Genomic DNA, 27,764 nt, shown 5'->3' on the forward strand with positions numbered 1-27,764 from the left:
AATATACCCCTGGGTAATGAAGACTAAATATACCCCTGGGTAATGAAGGCTAAATACACCCCTGGGTAATGAAGACTAAATATACCCCTGGGTAATGAAGACTAATTACACCCCTGGGTAATGATATACCCCTGGGTAATGAAGACTAAATACACCCCTGTGTAATGAAGCCTAAATACACCCCTGGGTAATGAAGACTAATTACACCCCTGGGTAATGAAGACTAAATACACCCCTGGGTAATGAAGACTAAATATACCCCTGGGTGATGAAGACTAAATACACCCCTGGGTAATGAAGACTAAATACACCCCTGGGTAATGAAGACTAAATATACCCCTGGGTAATGAAGACTAAATACACCCCTGGGTAATGAAGACTAAATATACCCCTGGGTAATGAAGACTAAATATACCCCTGGGTGATGAAGACTAAATACACCCCTGGGTAATGAAGACTAAATATACCCCTGGGTAATGAAGACTAAATATACCCCTGGGTAATGAAGACTAATTACACCCCTGGGTAATGAAGACTAAATACACCCCTGGGTAATGAAGACTAAATATACCCCTGGGTAATGAAGACTAAATACACCCCTGGGTAATGAAGACTAAATATACCCCTGGGTGATGAAGACTAAATACACCCCTGGGTAATGAAGACTAAATATACCCCTGGGTAATGAAGACTAATTACACCCTTGGGTAATGATATACCCCTGGGTAATGAAGACTAAATACACCCCTGTGTAATGAAGCCTAAATACACCCCTGGGTAATGAAGACTAAATATACCCCTGGGTAAAGAAGACTAAATATACCCCTGGGTAATGAAGACTAAATATACCCCTGGGTAATGAAGACTAAATACACCCCTGTGTAATGAAGCCTAAATACACCCCTGGGTAATGAAGACTAATTACACCCCTGGGTAATGATATACCCCTGGGTAATGAAGACTAAATACACCCCTGTGTAATGAAGCCTAAATACACCCCTGGGTAATGAAGACTAAATATACCCCTGGGTAAAGAAGACTAAATATACCCCTGGGTAATGAAGACTAAATATACCCCTGGGTAAAGAAGACTAAATATACCCCTGGGTAATGAAGACTAAATATACCCCTGGGTAATGAAGCCTAAATACACCCCTGGGTAATGAAGACTAAATATACCCCTGGGTAATGAAGACTAATTACACCCCTGGGTAATGAAGCCTAAATGAAGTGTTTGATCTGTCAAAAACCTACATGTGGTGTACTGAAGGAAGCCATAATGACTGAAATGTCAATATATTTATACTGTAAAACAAATCAGCCAAGATTTTCCCTCTTCTTCTTTTGAAGAGAACCGCACAAATAGCCTTGCCGTCGTCTTCTACAGTGGAGAAATGTGTACCTTAGAAACTGTACTGTACTGTCTTCTACAGTGGAGAAATGTGTACCTTAGAAACTGTACTGTACTGTCTTCTACAGTGGAGAAATGTGTACCTTAGAAACTGTACTGTACTGTCTTCCACAGTGGAGAAATGTGTACCTTAGAAACTGTACTGTACTGTCTTCTACAGTGGAGAAATGTGTACCTTAGAAACTGTACTGTACTGTCTTCCACAGTGGAGAAATGTGTACCTTAGAAACTGTACTGTACTGTCTTCTACAGTGGAGAAATGTGTACCTTAGAAACTGTACTGTACTGTCTTCTACAGTGGAGAAATGTGTACCTTAGAAACTGTACTGTACTGTCTTCTACAGTGGAGAAATGTGTACCTTAGAAACTGTACTGTACTGTCTTCTACAGTGGAGAAATGTGTACCTTAGAAACTGTACTGTACTGTCTTCTACAGTGGAGAAATGTGTACCTTAGAAACTGTACTGTACTGTCTTCCACAGTGGAGAAATGTGTACCTTAGAAACTGTACTGTACTGTCTTCTACAGTGGAGAAATGTGTACCTTAGAAACTGTACTGTACTGTCAAAATGGCTGCCGACCACGTGTCACACCAGATCACTGTTTCCCCTTTAGGTACATGAGTCTCAACAACACACGTATCATCAACTCAACTCTCCTGTCTTCCTCTGTAGTCTGGAGTGATACACTGTACACCCGTCTGAACAAGTCTCGTCATAATAACCCTCTGACAGAGTTACGGCCTAACCTCACCTCTCAGGTCATCCTGTCACGCAGGCAGCCAGCCAGGCACGCAACGCAGGCAGGCAGCACGCCTGGATTCAAACATTGTTCGTAATCATTTCAAATACCGTATTTTTTGGTCATACTTGATTGAGCTTTTGCCTGTTGCACTAAACCCTATGTCATTATGGAAAAAGTACAAACCCCACCCATCGGCACTCCAAGCAAACTTCAAAGTATCTGAAAGATGTTGAATAGTATTTGAACCCAGGTCCAAAACAGGCTGTATTCCTGGCTGTGTGCTCCTGTTTACCATGTCAATAACAACCTGCCTGCAATGTGACTAAGATAGTTACAACCTCTCATACCCTACCTCTCTGTCTGTCTTCCCTCTCCTACCCTACCTCTCTCTCTGTCTTCCCTCTCCTACCCTACCTCTCTTTCTGTCTTCCCTCTCCTACCCTACCTCTCTGTCTGTCTTCCTTCTCATACCCTACCTCTCTGTCTGTCTTCCTTCTCATACCCTACCTCTCTGTCTGTCTTCCTTCTCATACCCTACCTCTCTGTCTGTCTTCCTTCTCATACCCTACCTCTCTGTCTGTCTTCCTTCTCATACCCTACCTCTCTTTCTGTCTTCCTTCTCATACCCTACCTCTCTTTCTGTCTTCCTTCTCATACCCAACCTCTCTTTCTGTCTTCCTTCTCATACCCTACCTCTCTTTCTGTCCTCCTTCTCTCTCTCTCTCTCTCTCTCTCTCTCTCCCTGTCTCTCTCTCTCCCTGTCTCTCTCTCTCCCTGTCTCTCTCTCTCTTCTCCCTGTCTCTCTCTCTCTCTCTCTCTCTCTCTCTCCCTGTCTCCTCTCTCTCTCTCCCTCTCTGTCTCTCTTTCCTTTCTCTCTCCCTCTGTCTCTCTCTTTCCCTCTCTCTCTCTCCCTGTCTCTCTCTCTCTCTCTCCCTCTCCTGTCTCTCCTCTCCCTGTCTCTCGCTCTCCCTCTCTCTGTCTCTCTCTCTCTTTCCCCCTCTCTCTCCCCTCTCTCTCTCTCTCTCTCTCTCTCCTCTCCTCTCTCTCTCTCTCTCTCTCTCTCTTTCCTCTCTCTCTCTCTCTCTCTCTCTCTCTCTCTCTCTCTCTCTCTCTCTCTCTCTCTCTCTCTCTCTCTCTCTCTCTCTTTCCCCTCTCTCTCTCTGTCTCTCCCTCTCCCTGTCTCTCCCTGTCTCTCCCTCTCCCTGTCTCTCTCTCTCTCTCTCTCTCTCTCTCTCTCTTCCTCTCCCTGTCTCTCCCTCTCCCTGTCTCTCTCCCTCTCCCTGTCTCTCTCCCTCTCTCTCTCTCTTTCCCTTTCTCTCTCTCTCTCTCTCTCTCTCTCTCTCTCTCTCTCTCTCTCTCTCTCTCTCTCTCTCTCTCTCTCTCTCTCTCTCTCTCTCTCTCTCTCTCTCTCTGTCTCCTCTCTCTCTGTATCTCTCTTTCCCTCTCTCTGTCTTTCCCTCTCTGTATCTCTCTTTCCCTCTCTCTATCTCTCTTTCCCTCTCTCTGTCTCTCTCTCTCCCATAACACCCTGAACGAAAGGTGAGGGTTAAACTAGTCCAGTCAGAGTCAGTGAGAGTGCGTGCACGTGCACATGCACACCTGTTGCTCTCTATGCATATCAGTGTAAAGACGTGGTTCACACAGGGTTCACAGCTGGTATGGATGGTATCACTATGATCAGTATTAGGCCCCCACCCCAACACACAACAACAGCTGTTAACTGTACAGAGTAGATAGAGGACCAAATGGAACTCTATTCCCTCTATAGAGCACTACTTTCAACATGAGCCCTATATAGTGCACTACTTTCAACATCAGTCCTATATAGTGCACTACTTTCAACATGAGCCCTATATAGAGCACTACTTTCAACATGAGCCCTATATAGAGCACTACTTTAAACATGAGCCCTATATAGCCATCTCTAGTGCACTACTTCCAACATGAGCCCTATATAGAGCACTGCTTTCAACATGAGCCCTATATAGCCCTCTATAGTGCACTACTTTCAACATGAGCCCTATATAGTGCACTACTTTCAACATGAGCCCTATATAGAGCACTACTTTCAACATGAGCCCTATATAGCCCTCTATAGTGCACTACTTTCAACATGAGCCCTATATAGAGCACTACTTTCAACATGAGCCCTATATAGAGCACTACTTTCAACATGAGCCCTATATAGAGCACTACTTTCAACATGAGCCCTATGTAGAGCACTACTTTCAACATGAGCCCTATATAGTGCACTACTTTCAACATGAGCCATCTATAGTGCACTACTTCCAACATGAGCCCTATATAGAGCACTGCTTTCAACATGAGCCCTATATAGCCCTCTATAGTGCACTACTTTCAACATGAGCCCTATATAGTGCACTACTTTCAACATGAGCCCTATATAGAGCACTACTTTCAACATGAGCCCTATATAGCCCTCTATAGTGCACTACTTTCAACATGAGCCCTATATAGAGCACTACTTTCAACATGAGCCCTATATAGAGCACTACTTTCAACATGAGCCCTATATAGAGCACTACTTTCAACATGAGCCCTATATAGAGCACTACTTTCAACATGAGCCCTATATAGTGCACTACTTTCAACATGAGCCCTATATAGAGCACTACTTTCAACATGAGCCCTATATAGAGCACTACTTTCAACATGAGCCCTATATAGAGCACTACTTTCAACATGAGCCCTATATAGAGCACTACTTTCAACATGTGCCCTACATAGAGCACTACTTTCAACATGAGCCCTACATAGAGCACTACTTCCAAAATGAGCCCTTTGTAGGGACTAGCACTATAAGGACTAGGTTGCCACTTGGGCCCAGAGTACAGATTACTGAACGTGCTGTCCTGCCCCTGTTCCTCTTTCTGTTCAGACATGACCCCCCCCCCGTCTCATTCAGGGAACTGGAAAAGTGTTTACGGCCCTTCTGTTGACAAGAACCTCAGCGTCTGTCCTAGAACAACCCATCGGCCCCTTCCTCACCCCTTCCTCCGAAAAACCTCCCTCCCTCCCACTCACTTAATGAACCCTGAACCCTCCCTCCCTCCCTCATCCTCTCCCTGAATAACTCCCTCCCTGCTCCTGGCAACTATTTGCACAGAGTACAACCAGAAGCGCCTCTAGCCTTTCGGGGGCCCGAAGCAAGATTTAGTGGCGGGGCCTACCCACCTCACGTGAAAAACACTTTAGCACCCCCCCAGTGGGTTAACTGCCTTGTTCAGGGGCAGTACGACAGATTTTTACCTTGTCAGCTCAGGGATTCGATCGAGCAACCTTTCGGTTACTGGCCCAACGCTCTAACCACAAGGCTACCCGCTGGTTACTGGCCCAACACTCTAACCACTAGACTACCTGCTGGTTACTGGCCCAACACTCTAACCACTAGTCTACCTGCTGGTTACTGGCCCAACACTCTAACCACTAGTCTACCTGCTGGTTACTGGCCCAACACTCTAACCACTAGTCTACCTGCTGGTTACTGGCCCAACACTCTAACCACTAGTCTACCTGCTGGTTACTGGCCCAACGCTCTAACCACTAGTCTACCTGCTGGTTACTGGCCCAACACTCTAACCACTAGTCTACCTGCTGGTTACTGGCCCAACGCTCTAACCACTAGTCTACCTGCTGGTTACTGGCCCAACGCTCTAACCACTAGGCTACCTGCTGGTTACTGGCCCAACACTCTAACCACTAGTCTACCTGCTGGTTACTGGCCCAACGCTCTAACCACTAGTCTACCTGCTGGTTACTGGCCCAACACTCTAACCACTAGTCTACCCGCTGGTTACTGGCCCAACACTCTAACCACTAGTCTACCTGCTGGTTACTGGCCCAACGCTCTAACCACTAGGCTACCTGCTGGTTACTGGCCCAACGCTCTAACCACTAGTCTACCTGCTGGTTACTGGCCCAACGCTCTAACCACTAGGCTACCTGCTGGTTACTGGCCCAACACTCTAACCACTAGTCTACCTGCTGGTTACTGGCCCAACGCTCTAACCACTAGTCTACCTGCTGGTTACTGGCCCAACACTCTAACCACTAGTCTACCTGCTGGTTACTGGCCCAACGCTCTAACCAATAGTCTACCTGCTGGTTACTGGCCCAACGCTCTAACCACTAGGCTACCTGCTGGTTACTGGCCCAACACTCTAACCACTAGTCTACCTGCTGGTTACTGGCCCAACGCTCTAACCACTAGGCTACCTGCTGGTTACTGGCCCAACACTCTAACCACTAGGCTACCTGCTGGTTACTGGCCCAACACTCTACTAGGCTACCTGTCAGCCTAAAAACCAATGGGGGTCCCCTGGAGGTCAGGGCCCCTGGGCACATCATTTGATGACGAATTACCTCACCTGGTAATGTAGAAATGTTATCTGACACATGGGCTAATTGATTGAAATTGCACCTTGTGTATTTGTAGATACTGTAGGCAGAGGAGCTACTGACTGGAACATGGCATGACATCACAATGAAACCAGTAGTAGTTCTGGAACAGTGTTCTAGAATGTTTATAGTGTTCTAGAATGTTTATCAGAGTTCCAAACGAGAACAGAACAACCAGATACAAACAGGGAAGCATTGGGCACGTGCCCCAAATGGCACCCTACGCCCTTATACAGCGCGCTACTTTTGACCACGGTAGTGCGCTACAAAGAGAACGGGGGGGGGTTCTATTTGGGACTACGCGCTCTGGTCAAAAGTAGTGCACTACTGTGCAGGGTTTAGGGTGTCGTCTGGGACTCGTGGTCTAGCTAGCCTCAACGTGTGGTGGTGTGCTGTGCTCCTCTCTATAGTAAACAGAGACCGGTAGAAACCTGTCTGGGACACGAAGGTCACAAACACTACAGCTGTCAAGGAACACTGAACAACACAGATCTTCCCATTGACTGTAGAGACAACAGGTATCCAGATCGCTTATGAAACCAGCAGTTTGACACAAAATGGTGGTCGAAAAGAGATAGAGACCCTATATTTCTACGAGAGAGATAGTAGACCCACGGATACTGTATGAATACAGTAGTTTGACACAAAATGGTGGTCGAAAAGAGATAGAGACCCTATATTTCTACGAGAGAGATAGTAGACCCACGGATACTGTATGAATACAGTAGTTTGACACAAAATGGTGGTCGAAAAGAGATAGAGACCCTATATTTCTACGAGAGAGATAGTAGACCCACAGATACTGTATGAATACAGTAGTTTGACACAAAATGGTGGTCGAAAAGAGATAGACACCCTATATTTCTACGAGAGAGATAGTAGACCCACGGATACTGTATGAATACAGTAGTTTGACACAAAATGGTGGTCGAAAAGAGATAGAGACCCTATATTTCTACGAGAGAGATAGTAGACCCACGGATACTGTATGAATACAGTAGTTTGACACAAAATGGTGGTCGAAAAGAGATAGACACCCTATATTTCTACGAGAGAGATAGTAGACCCACGGATACTGTATGAATACAGTAGTTTGACACAAAATGATGGTCAAAAAGAGATAGAGACCCTATATTTCTACGAGAGAGATAGTAGACCCACGGATACTGTATGACTACAATAGTTTGACACAAAATGGTGGTCGAAAAGAGATAGAGACCCTATATTTCTACGAGACAGATAATAGACCCACGGATACAGTATGAATACAGTAGTTTGACACAAAATGGTGGTCGAAAAGAGATAGAGACCCTATATTTCTATGAGACAGATAATAGACCCACGGATACAGTATGAATACAGTAGTTTGACACAAAATGGTGGTCGAAAAGAGATAGAGACCCTATATTTCTACGAGAGAGATAGTAGACCCACGGATACTGTATGAATACAGTAGTTTGACACAAAATGATGGTCGAAAAGAGATAGAGACCCTATATTTCTACGAGAGAGATAGTAGACCCACGGATACTGTATGAATACAGTAGTTTGACACAAAATGGTGGTCGAAAAGAGATAGAGACCCTATATTTCTACGAGACAGATAATAGACCCACGGATACAGTATGAATACAGTAGTTTGACACAAAATGATGGTCAAAAAGAGATAGACACCCTATATTTCTACGAGAGAGATAGTAGACCCACGGATACTGTATGAATACAGTAGTTTGACACAAAATGATGGTCAAAAAGAGATAGAGACCCTATATTTCTACGAGACAGATAATAGACCCACGGATACAGTATGAATACAGTAGTTTGACACAAAATGGTGGTCGAAAAGAGATAGAGACCCTATATTTCTCCGAGAGAGATAGTAGACCCACGGATACTGTATGAATACAGTAGTTTGACACAAAATGGTGGTCGAAAAGAGATAGAGACCCTATATTTCTACGAGACAGATAATAGACCCACGGATACAGTATGAATACAGTAGTTTGACACAAAATGGTGGTCGAAAAGAGATAGAGACCCTATATTTCTACGAGACAGATAATAGACCCACGGATACAGTATGAATACAGTAGTTTGACACAAAATGGTGGTCGAAAAGAGATAGAGACCCTATATTTCTACGAGAGAGATAGTAGACCCACGGATACTGTATGAATACAGTAGTTTGACACAAAATGGTGGTCGAAAAGAGATAGAGACCCTATATTTCTACGAGACAGATAATAGACCCACGGATACAGTATGAATACAGTAGTTTGACACAAAATGATGGTCAAAAAGAGATAGACACCCTATATTTCTACGAGAGAGATAGTAGACCCACGGATACTGTATGAATACAGTAGTTTGACACAAAATGATGGTCAAAAAGAGATAGAGACCCTATATTTCTACGAGACAGATAATAGACCCACGGATACAGTATGAATACAGTAGTTTGACACAAAATGGTGGTCGAAAAGAGATAGAGACCCTATATTTCTACGAGACAGATAATAGACCCACGGATACAGTATGAATACAGTAGTTTGACACAAAATGGTGGTCGAAAAGAGATAGAGACCCTATATTTCTACGAGACAGATAATAGACCCACGGATACAGTATGAATACAGTAGTTTGACACAAAATGGCGGTTATCAAACGCAGCAGCTGTCAAAACAAGCCTTGAGACCACCTGTAAGGCAGTACGGCTGTGTGATTCCATAGCTGGCTGCGTTTACAACCCTTTGTCTAAAAGAAAGGCCAGGAACTCGTCTCAGAACACATCGACAGGATCCAACGGCAACCAAATATCAAAGGTCACTGTAAATACGAATTTGGTCTTAACTAACTTGCCTAGTTAAAAAATAAACGAATGAAATTGATTTTGTTAGTTCGACAAAGTTTAAATAAAAAATAGCAGCGATATTTCGAAAGGGAGAGTCCCTGGTGGGGGACAGGACAGAACATGTTCGTTCCGTCCCAACAGTAGCACACGGGATTGAACTAAATAAGGGTTTTGATGATGAGCTGATTAGTTGAATCAGGTGTGTTAGTGTTGGACTGGAACAAAAAGAAAAGAGCATTACTGTCTGTGTTAAACAGCGCTGGAAGTCCCTCCCTCATCGGCTGCACAAATAGCTTCTTTTCATTTAGTCAGCGCTGCCCTCTGGTGGCGATGATGTGTATTTACACCCCACTACCAAAACACAATGGCTTCTTTCATTTAGTCAGCGCTGCCCTCTGGTGGCGATGATGTGTATTTACACCCCACTACCAAAACACAATGGCTTCTTTCATTTAGTCAGCGCTGCCCTCTGGTGGCGATGATGTGTATTTACACCCCATTACCAAAACACAATGGCTTCTTTCATTTAGTCAGCGCTGCCCTCTGGTGGCGATTATGTGTATTTACACCCCATTACCAAAACACAATGGCACAGATTTTTTCATTTGATTTTTTATCTTTATTTAACCTTTATTTAACTAGGCAAGTCAGTTAAGAAGAAATTCTTATTTGCAATGACGGCCTAGGAACAGTGGGTTAACTGCCTATTCAGGGGCAGAACGACAGATTTGTACCTTGTCAGCTCAGGGGTTTGAACTTGCAACCTTCCAGTTACTAGTCCACCGCTCCAACCACTAGGCTACCCTGCCGCCCCTCCACTCTAACCACTAGGATACCCTGCCAACCCTCCACTCTAACCACTAGGCTACCCTGCCATCCCTCCACTCTAACCACTAGGCTACCCTGCCGCCACTCCACTCTAACCACTAGGCTACCCTGCCACCCCTCCACTCTAACCACTAGTCTACCCTGCCGCCCCTCCACTCTAACCACTCGGCTACCCTGCCGTCCCTACACTCTAACCACTAGGCTACCCTGCCGCCCCTCCACTCTAACCACTAGTCTACCCTGCCACCCCTCCACTCTAACCACTAGGCTACCCTGCCACCCCTCCACTCCAACCACTAGGCTACCCTGCCGCCCCTCCACTCTAACCACTAGTCTACCCTGCCGCCCCTCCACTCTAACCACTAGGCTACCCTGCCGCCCCTCCACTCTAACCACTAGTCTACCCTGCCAACCCTCCACTCTAACCACTAGGCTACCCTGCCGCCCCTCCACTCTAACCACTAGGCTACCCTGCCACCCCTCCACTCTAACCACTAGTCTACCCTGCCACCCCTCCACTCCAACCACTAGGCTACCCTGCCGCCCCTCCACTCTAACCACTAGTCTACCCTGCCGCCCCTCCACTCTAACCACTAGGCTACCCTGCCGCCCCTCTACTCTAACCACCAGGCTACCCTGCCGCCCCTCCACTCTAACCACTAGTCTACCCTGCCCCCCCTCCACTCTAACCACTAGTCTACCCTGCCACCTCTCCACTCTAACCGCTAGTCTACCCTGCCGCCCCTCCACTCTAACCACTAGGCTACCCTGCCGCCCCTCCACTCTAACCACTAGTCTACCCTGCCGCCCCTCCACTCTAACCACTAGTCTACCCTGCCAACCCTCCACTCTAACCACTAGTCTACCCTGCCGCCCCTCCACTCTAACCACTAGGCTACCCTGCCAACCCTCCACTCTAACCACTAGTCTACCCTGCCAACCCTCCACTCTAACCACTAGTCTACCCTGCCGCCCCTCCACTCTAACCACTAGGCTACCCTGCCACCCCTCCACTCTAACAACTAGTCTACCCTACCGACCCTCCACTCTAACCACTAGTCTACCCTGCCAACCCTCCACTCTAACCACTAGTCTACCCTGCCAACCCTCCACTCTAACCACTAGTCTACCCTGCCAACCCTCCACTCTAACCACTAGTCTACCCTGCCAACCCTCCACTCTAACCACTAGTCTACCCTGCCAACCCTCCACTCTAACCACTAGTCTACCCTGCCGACCCTCCACTCTAACCACTAGTCTACCCTGCCGACCCTCCACTCTAACCACTAGTCTACCCTGCCAACCCTCCACTCTAACCACTAGTCTACCCTGCCGCCCCTCCACTCTAACCACTAGTCTACCCTGCCCCCCCTCCACTCTAACCACTAGTCTACCCTGCCACCTCTCCACTCTAACCGCTAGTCTACCCTGCCGCCCCTCCACTCTAACCACTAGGCTACCCTGCCGCCCCTCCACTCTAACCACTAGTCTACCCTGCCGCCCCTCCACTCTAACCACTAGTCTACCCTGCCAACCCTCCACTCTAACCACTAGTCTACCCTGCCGCCCCTCCACTCTAACCACTAGGCTACCCTGCCAACCCTCCACTCTAACAACTAGTCTACCCTGCCGACCCTCCACTCTAACCACTAGTCTACCCTGCCAACCCTCCACTCTAACCACTAGTCTACCCTGCCAACCCTCCACTCTAACCACTAGTCTACCCTGCCAACCCTCCACTCTAACCACTAGTCTACCCTGCCACCCCTCCATTCTAACCACTAGTCTACCCTGCCAACCCTCCACTCTAACCACTAGTCTACCCTGCCAACCCTCCACTCTAACCACTAGGCTACCCTGCCAACCCTCCACTCTAACCACTAGTATACCCTGCCAACCCTCCACTCTAACCACTAGTCTACCCTGCCAACCCTCCACTCTAACCACTAGTCTACCCTGCCGCCCCTCCACTCTAACCACTAGTCTACCCTGCCGCCCCTCCACTCTAACCACTAGTCTACCCTGCCGACCCTCCACTCTAACCACTAGTCTACCCTGCCGACCCTCCACTCTAACCTCTAGGCTACCCTGCCACCCCTCCACTCTAACCACTAGTCTACCCTGCCACCCCTCCACTCTAACCACTAGGCTACCCTGCCGCCCCTCCACTCTAACCACTAGGCTACCCTGCCGCCCCTCCACTCTAACCACTAGGCTACCCTGCAGCCCCTCCACTCTAACCACTAGTCTACCCTGCCAACCCTCCACTCTAACCACTAGTCTACCCTGCCAACCCTCCACTCTAACCACTAGTCTACCCTGCCGCCCCTCCACTCTAACCACTAGGCTACCCTGCCGCCCCTCCACTCTAACCACTAGTCTACCCTGCCAACCCTCCACTCTAACCACTAGTCTACCCTGCCGCCCCTCCACTCTAACCACTAGTCTACCCTGCCGCCCCTCCACTCTAACCACTAGTCTACCCTGCCGCCCCTCCACTCTAACCACTAGGCTACCCTGCCGCCCCTCCACTCTAACCATTAGGCTACCCTGCCGCCCCTCCACTCTAACCACTAGTCTACCCTGCCGCCCCTCCACTCTAACCACTAGGCTACCCTGCCACCCCTCTACTCTAACCACTAGTCTACCCTGCCACCCCTCCATTCTAACCACTAGTCTACCCTGCCAACCCTCCACTCTAACCACTAGTCTACCCTGCCGCCCCTCCACTCTAACCACTAGTCTACCCAGCCAACCCTCCACTCTAACCACTAGTCTACCCTGCCGCCCCTCCACTCTAACCACTAGTCTACCCTGCCACCCCTCCACTCTAACCACTAGTCTACCCTGCCAACTCTCCACTCTGACCACTAGTCTCCCCTGCCAACCCTCCATTCTAACCACTAGTCTACCCTGCCAACCCTCCACTCTAACCACTAGTCTACCCTGCCACCCCTCCACTCTAACCACTAGTCTCCCTGCCACCCTCCATTCTAACCACTAGTCTACCCTGCCAACCCTCCACTCTAACCACTAGTCTACCCTGCCAACCCTCCACTCTAACCACTAGTCTACCCAGCCAACCCTCCACTCTAACCACTAGTCTACCCTGCCGCCCCTCCACTCTAACCACTAGTCTACCCTGCCGCCCCTCCACTCTAACCACTAGTCTACCCTGCCAACTCTCCACTCTGACCACTAGTCTACCCTGCCGCCCCTCCACTCTAACCACTAGTCTACCCTGCCACCCCGTCCACTCTAACCACTAGTCTACCCTGCCAACTCTCCACTCTGACCACTAGTCTCCCCTGCCACCCCTCCATTCTAACCACTAGTCTACCCTGCCAACCCTCCACTCTAACCACTAGTATACCCTGCCACCCCTCCACTCTAACCACTAGTCTCCCCTGCCACCCCTCCATTCTAACCACTAGTCTACCCTGCCAACCCTCCACTCTAACCACTAGTCTACCCTGCCAACCCTCCACTCTAACCACTAGTCTACCCAGCCAACCCTCCACTCTAACCACTAGTCTACCCTGCCGCCCCTCCACTCTAACCACTAGTCTACCCTGCCGCCCCTCCACTCTAACCACTAGTCTACCCTGCCGCCCCTCCACTCTAACCACTAGTCTACCCTGCCGCCCCTCCACTCTAACCACTAGTCTACCCTGCCAACTCTCCACTCTGACCACTAGTCTACCCTGCCAACCCTCCACTCTAACCACTAGGCTACCCTGCCGCCCCTCCACTCTAACCACTAGTCTACCCTGCCAACCCTCCACTCTAACCACTAGTCTACCCTGTTAACCCTCCACTCTAACCACTAGTCTACCCTGCCAACCCTCCACTCTAACCACTAGTCTACCCTGCCAACCCTCCACTCTAACCACTAGGCTACCCTGCCGCCCCTCCACTCTAACCACTAGTCTACCCTGCCGCCCCTCCACTCTAACCACTAGGCTACCCTGCCGCCCCTCCACTCTAACCACTAGTCTACCCTGCCAACCCTCCACTCTAACCACTAGTCTACCCTGCCAACCCTCCACTCTAACCACTAGTCTACCCTGCCGCCCCTCCACTCTAACCACTAGTCTACCCTGCCAACCCTCCACTCTAACCACTAGTCTACCCTGCCAACCCTCCACTCTAACCACTAGTCTACCCTGCCAACCCTCCATTCTAACCACTAGTTTACCCTGCCACCCCTCCACTCTAACCACTAGTCTACCCTGCCACCCCTCCACTCTAACCACTAGGCTACCTGCCACCCCTCCACTCTAACCACTAGTCTACCCTGCCAACCCTCCACTCTAACCACTAGTCTACCCTGCCAACCCTCCATTCTAACCACTAGTCTACCCTGCCAACCCTCCACTCTAACCACTAGTCTACCCTGCCGCCCCTCCACTCTAACCACTAGTCTACCCTGCCAACCCTCCACTCTAACCACTAGTCTACCCTGCCAACCCTCCACTCTAACCACTAGTCTACCCTGCCAACCCTCCACTCTAACCACTAGTCTACCCTGCCGCCCTCCACTCTAACCACTAGTCTACCCTGCCAACCCTCCACTCTAACCTCTAGTCTACCCTGCCAACCCTCCACTCTAACCACTAGTCTACCCTGCCAACCCTCCACTCTAACCACTAGTCTACCCTGCCAACCCTCCACTCTAACCACTAGTCTACCCTGCCACCCCTCCACTCTAACCACTAGTCTACCCTGCCAACCCTCCACTCTAACCACTAGTCTACCCTGCCAACCCTCCACTCTAACCACTAGTCTACCCTGCCAACCCTCCACTTTAACCACTAGTCTACCCTGCCAACCCTCCACTCTAACCACTAGTCTACCTGCCGCCCCTCCACTCTAACCACTAGTCTACCCTGCCGCCCCGCCCCTCCACTCTAACCACTAGTCTACCCTGCCGCCCCGCCCCTCCACTCTAACCACTAGTCTACCCTGCCAACCCTCCACTCTAACCACTAGTCTACCCTGCCAACCCTCCACTCTAACCACTAGTCTACCCTGCCAACCCTCCACTCTAACCACTAGTCTACCCTGCCAACCCTCCACTCTAACCACTAGTCTACCCTGCCGACCCTCCACTCTAACCACTAGTCTACCCTGCCGACCCTCCACTCTAACCACTAGTCTACCCTGCCGCCCCTTCACTCTAACCACTAGTCTACCCTGCCAACCCTCCACTCTAACCACTAGTCTACCCTGCCAACCCTCCACTCTAACCACTAGGCTACCCTGCCACCCCTCCACTCTAACCACTAGTCTACCCTGCTGCCCCTCCACTCTAACCACTAGTCTACCCTGCCAACCCTCCACTCTAACCACTAGTCTACCCTGCCACCCCTCCACTCTAACCACTAGTCTACCCTGCCACCCCTCCACTCTAACCACTAGTCTACCCTGCCAACCCTCCACTCTAACCACTAGTCTACCCTGCCAACCCTCCACTCTAACCACTAGTCTACCCTGCCACCCCTCCACTCTAACCACTAGTCTACCCTGCCACCCCTCCACTCCACTCTAACCACTAGTCTACCCTGCCGCCCCTCCACTCTAACCACTAGTCTACCCTGCCACCCCTCCACTCTAACCACTAGTCTACCCTGCCAACCCTCCACTCTAACCACTAGTCTACCCTGCCAACCCTCCACTCTAACCACTAGTCTACCCTGCCAACCCTCCACTCTAACCACTAGTCTACCCTGCCAACCCTCCACTCTAACCACTAGTCTACCCTGCCAACCCTCCACTCTAACCACTAGTCTACCCTGCCACCCCTCCACTCTAACCACTAGTCTACCCTGCCAACCCTCCACTCTAACCACTAGGCTACCCTGCCACCCCTCCACTCTAACCACTAGTCTACCCTGCCGCCCCTCCACTCTAACCACTAGTCTACCCTGCCAACCCTCCACTCTAACCACTAGTCTACCCTGCCGCCCCTCCACTCTAACCACTAGTCTACCCTGCCAACCCTCCACTCTAACCACTAGTCTACCCTGCCACCCCTCCACTCTAACCACTAGTCTACCCTGCCACCCCTCCACTCTAACCACTAGTCTACCCTGCCAACCCTCCACTCTAACCACTAGTCTACCCTGCCAACCCTCCACTCTAACCACTAGTCTACCCTGCCACCCCTCCACTCTAACCACTAGTCTACCCTGCCACCCCTCCACTCTAACCACTAGTCTACCCTGCCGCCCCTCCACTCTAACCACTAGTCTACCCTGCCACCCTCCACTCTAACCACTAGTCTACCCTGCCAACCCTCCACTCTAACCACTAGTCTACCCTGCCAACCCTCCACTCTAACCACTAGTCTACCCTGCCAACCCTCCACTCTAACCACTAGTCTACCCTGCCACCCCTCCACTCTAACCACTAGTCTACCCTGCCACCCCTCCACTCTAACCACTAGTCTACCCTGCCACCCCTCCACTCTAACCACTAGTCTACCCTGCCAACCCTCCACTCTAACCACTAGTCTACCCTGCCACCCCTCCACTCTAACCACTAGTCTACCCTGCCACCCCTCCACTCTAACCACTAGTCTACCCTGCCGCCCTCCACTCTAACCACTAGTCTACCCTGCCGCCCAATAAGGATTCAACTGAGAAGACGTTAATGATGATACATGTATGTTCACGTTTCAGGTACGTTTTACACTTCTTTCCATCCGTTAAGCTAGCAGTCATTAGTCAGCAACAGTGTTGAAGGAAATAGAGGCTTTAAGATAAAATGGCCTCGTTCATTTCAGTGGAAGGCAGGAGAAATGCTGATTGGGCCAACTTAGTGTAAAGCAGGAAATGTTCAAATAATATGTACATCTAAAAATAGTTTTAAATAACTGCAGCTGTTTACATAGCCTGGCTTTAGTCATATTTGCTATACCACGGAAATAAAACAAGCATAGAAAACCAGCAATGCTGGGAAGGACAAGTCAGATTGTTATTATAAGGGAGAGAGAAAAAGGAGTCTCTGTCTCTCTCTCTCGCTCCCTAGTCTCTCTCTCACTCTCGCTCCCTAGTCTCTCTCTCTCTCTCTCTCTCTCTCTCTCTCTCTCTCTCTCTCTCTCTCTCTAGTCTCTCTCTCTCTAGTCTCTCTCTCTCTCTAGTCTCTCTCTCTCTCTCTCTCTAGTCTCTCTCTGTCTCTCTCTCTCTAGTCTCTCTCTAGCCTCTCTCTCTCTCTCTCTCTCTCTCTCTCTCTCTCTCTCTCTCTCTCTCTCTCTCTCGTCTCCCTCTCTCTCCCTAGTCTCGCTCTCTCTCTCTAGTCTCGCTCTCTCTCTCTAGTCTCTCTCTCTCTCTGGTCTCTCTTTTTCTCTCTCTCTCGCTCTCCCTAGTCTCGCTCTCTCTCTGGTCTCTTTCTCTCTCTAGTCTCTCTCTCTCTCTCTCTCCCTAGTCTCACTCTCTCTGTATGTCTACCTGCTTCCTCTACATAACAGACTGTATGTCTGTCTACCTGCTTCCTCTAGATAACAGACTGTATGTCTGTCTACCTGCTTCATCTACATAGCAGACTGTATGTCTGTCTACCTGCTTCATCTACATAACAGACTGTATGTCTACCTGCTTCATCTACATAACAGACTGTATGTCTGTCTACCTGCTTCATCTAGATAACAGACTGTATGTCTGTCTACCTGCTTCCTCTAGATAACATACTGTATGTCTGTCTACCTGCTTCATCTACATAACATACTGTATGTCTACCTGCTTCATCTACATAACAGACTGTATGTCTGTCTACCTGCTTCATCTACATAACAGACTGTATGTCTGTCTACCTGCTTCCTCTACATAGCAGACTGTATGTCTGTCTACCTGCTTCCTCTACATAGCAGACTGTATGTCTGTCTACCTGCTTCATCTACATAACAGACTGTATGTCTGTCTACCTGCTTCCTTTACATAGCAGACTTTATGTCTACCTGCTTCCTCTAGATAACAGACTGTATGTCTGTCTACCTGCTTCCTCTAGATAACAGACTGTATGTCTGTCTACCTGCTTCCTCTACATAGCAGACTGTATGTCTGTCTACCTGCTTCATCTACATAACAGACTGTATGTCTGTCTACCTGCTTCATCTAGATAACAGACTGTATGTCTGTCTACCTGCTTCCTCTAGATAACAGACTGTATGTCTGTCAACCTGCTTCATCTACATAACATACTGTATGTCTACCTGCTTCATCTACATAACAGACTGTATGTCTGTCTACCTGCTTCATCTACATAACAGACTGTATGTCTACCTGCTTCATCTAGATAACCGACTGTATGTCTGTCTACCTGCTTCCTCTAGATAACAGACTGTCTGTCTACCTGCTTCCTCTACGTAAAAACTGTATGTCTGTCTACCTGCTTCCTCTAGATAACAGACTGTATGTCTGTCTACCTGCTTCATCTAGATAATAGACTGTATGTCTACCTGCTTCCTCGAGATAACAGACTGTATGTCTGTCTACCTGCTTCATCTAGATAACAGACTGTATGTCTGTCTACCTGCTGCCTCTAGATAACAGACTGTATGTCTGTCTACCTGCTTCATCTAGATAGCAGACTGTATGTCTGTCGACCTGCTTCATCTAGATAACAGACTGTATGTCTGTCTACCTGCTTCATCTAGATAACAGACTGTATGTCTGTCTACCTGCTTCCTCTACATAACAGACTGTATGTCTGTCTACCTGCTTCATCTACATAACAGACTGTATGTCTGTCTACCTGCTTCCTCTAGATAACAGACTGTATGTCTACCTGCTTCCTCTAGATAACAGACTGTATGTCTGTCTACCTGCTTCCTCGAGATAACAGACTGTATGTCTGTCTACCTGCTTCCTCTACATAGCAGACTGTATGTCTGTCTACCTGCTTCCTCTACATAGCAGACTGTATGTCTGTCTACCTGCTTCATCTACATAACAGACTGTATGTCTGTCTACCTGCTTCCTTTACATAGCAGACTTTATGTCTACCTGCTTCCTCTAGATAACAGACTGTATGTCTGTCTACCTGCTTCCTCTAGATAACAGACTGTATGTCTGTCTACCTGCTTCCTCTACATAGCAGACTGTATGTCTGTCTACCTGCTTCATCTACATAACAGACTGTATGTCTGTCTACCTGCTTCATCTAGATAACAGACTGTATGTCTGTCTACCTGCTTCCTCTAGATAACAGACTGTATGTCTGTCTACCTGCTTCATCTACATAACATACTGTATGTCTACCTGCTTCATCTACATAAGACTGTATGTCTGTCTACCTGCTTCATCTACATAACAGACTGTATGTCTACCTGCTTCATCTAGATAACCGACTGTATGTCTGTCTACCTGCTTCCTCTAGATAACAGACTGTCTGTCTACCTGCTTCCTCTACGTAAAAAACTGTATGTCTGTCTACCTGCTTCCTCTAGATAACAGACTGTATGTCTGTCTACCTGCTTCATCTAGATAATAGACTGTATGTCTACCTGCTTCCTCGAGATAACAGACTGTATGTCTGTCTACCTGCTTCATCTAGATAACAGACTGTATGTCTGTCTACCTGCTGCCTCTAGATAACAGACTGTATGTCTGTCTACCTGCTTCATCTAGATAGCAGACTGTATGTCTGTCGACCTGCTTCATCTAGATAACAGACTGTATGTCTGTCTACCTGCTTCATCTAGATAACAGACTATATGTCTGTCTACCTGCTTCCTCTACATAACAGACTGTATGTCTGTCTACCTGCTTCATCTACATAACATACTGTATGTCTGTCTACCTGCTTCCTCTAGATAACAGACTGTATGTCTACCTGCTTCCTCTAGATAACAGACTGTATGTCTGTCTACCTGCTTCATCTAGATAACAGACTGTATGTCTGTCTACCTGCTTCCTCTAGATAACAGACTGTATGTCTGTCTACCTGCTTCATCTACATAACATACTGTATGTCTACCTGCTTCATCTACATAACAGACTGTATGTCTGTCTACCTGCTTCATCTACATAACAGACTGTATGTCTACCTGCTTCATCTAGATAACCGACTGTATGTCTGTCTACCTGCTTCCTCTACATAAAAACTGTATGTCTGTCTACCTGCTTCCTCTAGATAACAGACTGTATGTCTGTCTACCTGCTTCATCTAGATACCAGACTGTATGTCTACCTGCTTCCTCGAGATAACAGACTGTATGTCTGTCTACCTGCTTCCTCTAGATAACAGACTGTATGTCTGTCTACCTGCTTCATCTAGATAGCAGACTGTATGTCTGTCGACCTGCTTCATCTAGATAACAGACTGTATGTCTGTCTACCTGCTTCATCTAGATAACAGACTGTATGTCTGTCTACCTGCATCCTCTACATAACAGACTGTATGTCTGTCTACCTGCTTCATCTACATAACAGACTGTATGTCTGTCTACCTGCTTCCTCTAGATAACAGACTGTATGTCTACCTGCTTCCTCTAGATAACAGACTGTATGTCTGTCTACCTGCTTCCTCGAGATAACAGACTGTATGTCTGTCTACCTGCTTCCTCTACATAGCAGACTGTATGTCTGTCTACCTGCTTCATCTACATAACAGACTGTATGTCTGTCTACCTGCTTCCTTTACATAGCAGACTTTATGTCTACCTGCTTCCTCTAGATAACAGACTGTATGTCTGTCTACCTGCTTCCTCTAGATAACAGACTGTATGTCTGTCTACCTGCTTCTTCTAGATAACAGACTGTATGTCTGTCTACCTGCTTCTTCTACATAGCAGACTGTATGTCTGTCTACCTGCTTCATCTACATAACAGACTGTATGTCTGTCTACCTGCTTCCTTTACATAGCAGACTGTATGTCTGTCTACCTGCTTCATCTACATAACAGACTGTATGTCTGTCTACCTGCTTCATCTGCATAACAGACTGTATGTCTGTCTACCTGCTTCCTTTACATAGCAGACTGTATGTCTGTCTACCTGCTTCATCTACATAACAGACTGTATGTCTGTCTACCTGCTTCCTCTACATAGCAGACTGTATGTCTGTCTACCTGCTTCATCTACATAACAGACTGTATGTCTGTCTACCTGCTTCCTTTACATAGCAGACTGTATGTCTGTCTAGCAGACTGTATGTCTGTCTACCTGCTTCATCTACATAACAGACTGTATGTCTGTCTACCTGCTTCATCTACATAACAGACTGTATGTCTGTCTACCTGCTTCCTTTACATAGCAGACTGTATGTCTGTCTACCTGCTTCATCTACATAACAGACTGTATGTCTGTCTACCTGCTTCCTCTACATAGCAGACTGTATGTCTGTCTACCTGCTTCATCTACATAACAGACTGTATGTCTGTCTACCTGCTTCCTCTAGATAACAGACTGTATGTCTGTCTACCTGCTTCCTCTACATAGCAGACTGTATGTCTGTCTACCTGCTTTATCTACATAACAGACTGTATGTCTACCTGCTTCATCTAGATAACAGACTGTATGTCTGTCTACCTGCTTCCTCTAGATAACAGACTGTATGTCTGTCTACCTGCTTCATCTACATAACATACTGTATGTCTACCTGCTTCATCTACATAACAGACTGTATGTCTACCTGCTTCATCTACATAACAGACTGTATGTCTGTCTACCCGCTTCCTCTAGATAACAGACTGTATGTCTGTCTACCTGCTTCATCGAAACGGGATACATTTCCGGACATCCTCAGTTACCTAAGCAGTCCCTGTACACTATTTAGGACATCCTCAGTCCCCTTAGGGGTTACGGTTTACATATTAGGACATCCTCAGTCACATTAGGGGTTACGGTATACATATTAGGACATCCTCAGTCGCCTTAGGAGTTATGGTATACATATTAGGACATCCTCAGTCACATTAGGGGTTATGGTATACATATTAGGACGTCCTCAGTCCCCTTAGGGGTTACGGTATACATATTAGGACATTCCCAGTCACATTAGGGGTTACGGTATACATATTAGGACATTCCCAGTCACATTAGGGGTTACGGTATACATATTAGGACATCCTCAGTCCCCTTAGGAGTTACGGTATACATATTAGGACATCCTCAGTCCCCTTAGGGGTTACGGTATACATATTAGGACATCCTCAGTCACATTAGGGGTTACGGTATACATATTAGGACATCCTCAGTCCCCTTAGGGGTTACGGTATACATATTAGGACATCCTCAGTCACATTAGGGGTTACGGTATACATATTAGGACATCCTCAGTCACATTAGGGGTTACGGTATACATATTAGGACATCCTCAGTCCCCTTAGGGTTACGGTATACATATTAGGACATCCTCAGTCCCCTTAGGGGTTACGGTATACATATTAGGACATCCTCAGTCACATTAGGGGTTACGGTATACATATTAGGACATCCTCAGTCACATTAGGGGTTACGGTATACATATTAGGACATCCTCAGTCACCTTAGGGGTTACGGTATACATATTAGGACATCCTCAGTCACATTAGGGGTTACGGTGTTCATATTAGGACATCCTCAGTCAACTTCCAGTCGTCTGTCTTACCTTGTTCTTGGTGCTGGTCCTTCTGCTCCATGGACACCAGGGCAGAGAAGTGTGCCTGGTCGTAAGCTAGGACCAGGGGGGAGCAGTGGCACAGGTTAGGAGGCACCTCCAGGGGCAGGTACAGCCCTCCAAACGGGATGGGGGCAAATGCTGGGGGAGGGGAGAAGAGGTCAGGCAGTTAGAGGTTGAGATGAAAGGCCCAGTCTGAAAGTTCTCCGTTTGGCCCATCTAGGAATGAGAGTAGTTCGATTTATGCAAATGAGTCTTACCAGAGCAATATGTCTAAAGAGTCGGGCCAGCTTTTTAGACGCCATGTTAGTGCCTTTGAGCATTCCGTATATCCATTTACGACAAGAATTTGAAATCTTGTACATAGCATTGTTAAAAATTCCTGAGAATGATGTGAACCGCTATCGGTCCATGTTGCCCATGGTGAGCTAAAATGGCTGCCATGCAATGTAATGCCATATAAACGCATCATAATGCAGAAACCTAAAATGTCCTCTCGAACTCTCTAGATACGTGACTCTGAGTCGGACCGTTCTTCTTCTTCGGGTTTGGTGAGCAGGTACGTACGTCTGTGCTGTGAATATGTAATAATAATAATAATTCCTAATCATTCATAATAATTTATAATAATTCAGAATAATTCAGAATCATTAATAATAACTAATAATAATTCTGAATAGTTAATAATATTCAATAATAATTAATCATATTTAATAATAATTAATAATAATTAATAATATCTACTAATAATTCATAATAATTCATACTATTTAATAATGATTTAGAATAATTAATACTATTTAATAATAATTAATAATCATTTATAATAATTCAGACTAGTTAATACTATTTAATAATATTTAATAATAATTAATAATAATGTATAATAATTCATAATAATTCATAATATGTAATAATATTTTTTGAATAATTAATACTATTTAATAATAATTAATAATACTTTATAATAATTTATAATAATTCATAATAATTCATAATAATTCATAATAATTCATAAGCACCTAACATCTAGCCACAACTACAATGGGCCTCTGAGCACCTAACATCTAGACGCCACTACAATGGGTCTCTGAGCACCTAGCATCTAGCCACAACTACAATGGGTCTCTGAGCACCTAGCATCTAGCCACAACTACAATGGGCCTCTGAGCACCTAGCATCTAGCCACAACTACAATGGGTCTCTGAGCACCTAGCATCTAGACACCACTACAATGGGCCTCTGAGCACCTAGCATCTAGCCACAACTACAATGGGTCTCTGAGCACCTAGCATCTAGCCACAACTACAATGGGTCTCTGAGCACCTAGCATCTAGCCACAACTACAATGGGTCTCTGAGCACCTAGCATCTAGCCACAACTACAATGGGTCTCTGAGCACCTAGCATCTAGCCACCACTACAATGGGTCTCTAAGCACCTAGCATCTAGCCACCACTACAATGGGTCTCTAAGCACCTAGCATCTAGCCACCACTACAATGGGACTCTGCATTACGTAGCATCTAACCACCACTACAATGGGTCTCTGCAGTATGTAGCATCTAGCCACCACTACAATGGGTCTATGCAGTATGTAGCATCTAGCCACCACTACAATGGGTCTCTGAGCACCTAGCATCTAGCCACAACTACAATGGGTCTCTGAGCACCTAACATCTAGCCACCACTACAATGGGTCTCTGAGCACCTAGCATCTAGCCACCACTACAATGGGTCTCTGAGCACCTAACACCTAGCCACCACTACAATGGGTCTCTAAGCACCTAGCATCTAGCCACAACTACAATGGGTCTCTAAGCACCTAGCATCTAGCCACCACTACAATGGGTCTCTAAGCACCTAGCATCTAGCCACAACTACAATGGGTCTCTAAGCACCTAGCATCTAGCCACAACTACAATGGGTCTCTGAGCACCTAGCATCTAGCCACCACTACAATGGGTCTCTGAGCACCTAGCATCTAGCCACCACTACAATGGGTCTCTAAGCACCTAGCATCTAGCCACAACTACAATGGGTCTCTGAGCACCTAGCATCTAGCCACCACTACAATGGGTCTCTGAGCACCTAGCATCTAGCCACCACTACAATGGGTCTCTAAGCACCTAGCATCTAGCCACAACTACAATGGGTCTCTGAGCACCTAGCATCTAGCCACAACTACAATGGGTCTCTGAGCACCTAGCATCTAGCCACAACTACAATGGGTCTCTGAGCACCTAGCATCTAGCCACCACTACAATGGGTCTCTGAGCACCTAGCATCTAGCCACCACTACAATGGGTCTCTAAGCACCTAGCATCTAGCCACAACTACAATGGGTCTCTGAGCACCTAACATCTAGCCACCACTACAATGGGTCTCTAAGCACCTAGCATCTAGCCACCACTACAATGGGTCTCTGAGCACCTAGCATCTAGCCACCACTACAATGGGTCTCTAAGCACCTAGCATCTAGCCACCACTACAATGGGCCTCTGAGCACCTAGCATCTAGCCACCACTACAATGGGTCTCTGAGCACCTAGCATCTAGCCACCACTACAATGGGTCTCTGCAGTATGTAGCATCTAGCCACCACTACAATGGGACTCTGCAGTATGTAGCAGTACTCACCCTCTCCCCTGAGTCCAGTAGCATGGCGTGTGTACTCACCCTCTCCCCCTGAGTCCCGTAGCATGGCGTGTGTACTCACCCCTCTCCCCCTGAGTCCCGTAGCATGGCGTGTGTACTCACCCTCTCCCCCTGAGTCCCGTAGCATGGCGTGTGTACTCACCCTCTCCCCTGAGTCCCGTAGCATGGCGTGTGTACTCACCCTCTCCCTCTGAGTCCCGTAGCATGGCGTGTGTACTCACCCTCTCCCCCTGAGTCCCGTAGCATGGCGTGTGTACTCACCCTCTCCCCCTGAGTCCAGTAGTATGGCGTGTGTACTCACCCTCTCCCCCTGAGTCCCGTAGCATGGTGTCAGCCACCACTATGATTGGTCGACGCAGCACGTGAGCCAGGACAAACACATGAAACTCCTCCAGACTCTCATACACAGGGTCCTCTGAGTTATCCACCCTGCGTCAAGACACAACCCCTGTCAGACATTACTGATCTACTGGGTAAACATTTTAAATTATATACCTCTAATTTTGGCTGATATTTGAATGTCAAGTGTGTGTATGTCTGTGTGTGTGTGTGTGTGTGTCTGTGTGTGAATCATGGCCCATGACAACTCCATAGTCTTAGTCTTTTACATAACTTAGCATCCTGCTTTAGCAGGTGTGATCTGATTGGCCTATAGACACCATCATAACTGATCTGGTATTGACCTATAGACACCATAGTCAGGGCTTTATAGAGACATCAACCAGACACCATCATAACTGATCTGATATCGACCTATAGACACCATAGTCAGGGCTTTATAGAGACATCAACCAGACACCATCATAACTGATCTGATACTGACCTATAGACACCATCATAACTGATCTGGTATTGACCTATAGACACCATCATAACTGATCTGGTATTGACCTATAGACACCATCATAACTGATCTGGTATTGACCTATAGACACCATCATAACTGATCTGGTATTGACCTATAGATACCATCATAACTGATCTGATATTGACCTATAGACACCATCATAACTGATCTGGTATTGACCTATAGACACCATCATAACTGATCTGGTATTGACCTATAGACACCATCATAACTTATCTGGTATTGACCTATAGACACCATCATAACTGATCTGGTATTGACCTACAGACACCATCATAACTGATCTGGTATTGACCTATAGACACCATAGTCAGGGCTTTATACAGACATCAACCAGACACCATCATAACTGATCTAGTAGTCAATGACCCATGACAGTCTCAATACTCAGCTATCCAACAGTAAACTAGTTTGGTGCTCACTGCTCTCCGTTGTGTGTGTGTGTGTGTGTGATACTCACCCTCCAGTATTGTTGTTGTTCTTGCTGCTGTGTGTACGCGGTTCACTAGAAGCTAGTTTCAGCAGCTCGTTCCATTCTCTCTCCCATTCCTCCTCCGTGTACACCAGCCCTGACTGAGGAGAGAGAACATAGAGGGTTACACACACACACACACACACACACACACACACACACACACACACACACACACACACACACACACACACACACACACACACACACACACACACACACGTCAAATGTTGATCTTGCTGTTGATGGCATAGGGCCTCATTTGGAGAGGGTACAGGACCTCATTTGGAGAGGGTACAGGACCTCATTTGGAGAGGGTACAGGGCCTCATTTGGAGGGGGTACAGGGCCTCATTTGGAGAGGGTACAGGGCCTCATTTGGAGAGGGTACAGGGCCTCATTTGGAGGGGGTACAGGGCCTCATTTGGAGGGTACAGAGCCTCATTTGGAGGGGGTACAGGGCCTCATTTGGAGGGGGTACAGGGCCTCATTTGGAGGGGTACCGGGCCTCATTTGGAGGGGTACAGGGCCTTATTTGGAGGGGGTACAGGGCATCATTTGGAGGGGTACAGGGCCTCATTTCATAGATGCACTGGGTGGAGCCTGAGCCCTTTGTAATACATCTCCTGTCTCCTACAGCACTGGGGCCGGTGTGTGTGTGTGTGTGCGTGCGTGCGTGTGTGTGTGTGTCCTACGGCCCTTTCCGGTCTAAATGAGTCAGCAGACATTGGACAGCAGGTGTTGACTGAGCAGAGCATGGCACCACTAAGAAAACGTACGTCATCACAGCCACCTGGGGTGTGTGAATCAAATCACAACACAAAGACGTTGAACAGCAGAACAGCAGCAGAAGCCCAGCAGAACAGCAGCAGAAGCCCAGCAGAACAGCAGCAGAAGCCCAGCAGAACAGCAGCAGA

At 47.5% G+C, this 27,764-nt stretch overlaps 1 long non-coding RNA gene and 1 pseudogene across 1 annotated transcript; both read right to left on the minus strand.

Annotated features, from left to right (window-relative positions):
- The window catches only part of LOC127920170 (OTU domain-containing protein 7A-like), a 46,179-nt pseudogene extending 19,234 nt beyond the window's left edge, over positions 1–26,945 (minus strand).
- LOC127920172 (uncharacterized) lies at positions 1,299–2,938 on the minus strand. The gene is made up of 3 exons (XR_008105327.1): positions 1,909–2,938; positions 1,633–1,862; positions 1,299–1,494 (listed from the first exon to the last, which is right to left on the minus strand). It is a non-coding gene; the product is annotated as an uncharacterized LOC127920172 (long non-coding RNA).
- Positions 26,946–27,764: the final 819 nt, after the last annotated feature.

Source organism: Oncorhynchus keta, unplaced genomic scaffold (assembly GCF_023373465.1).
Source record: "Oncorhynchus keta strain PuntledgeMale-10-30-2019 unplaced genomic scaffold, Oket_V2 Un_contig_18534_pilon_pilon, whole genome shotgun sequence".
NCBI classification, from domain to species: Eukaryota; Metazoa; Chordata; class Actinopteri; order Salmoniformes; family Salmonidae; genus Oncorhynchus; species Oncorhynchus keta.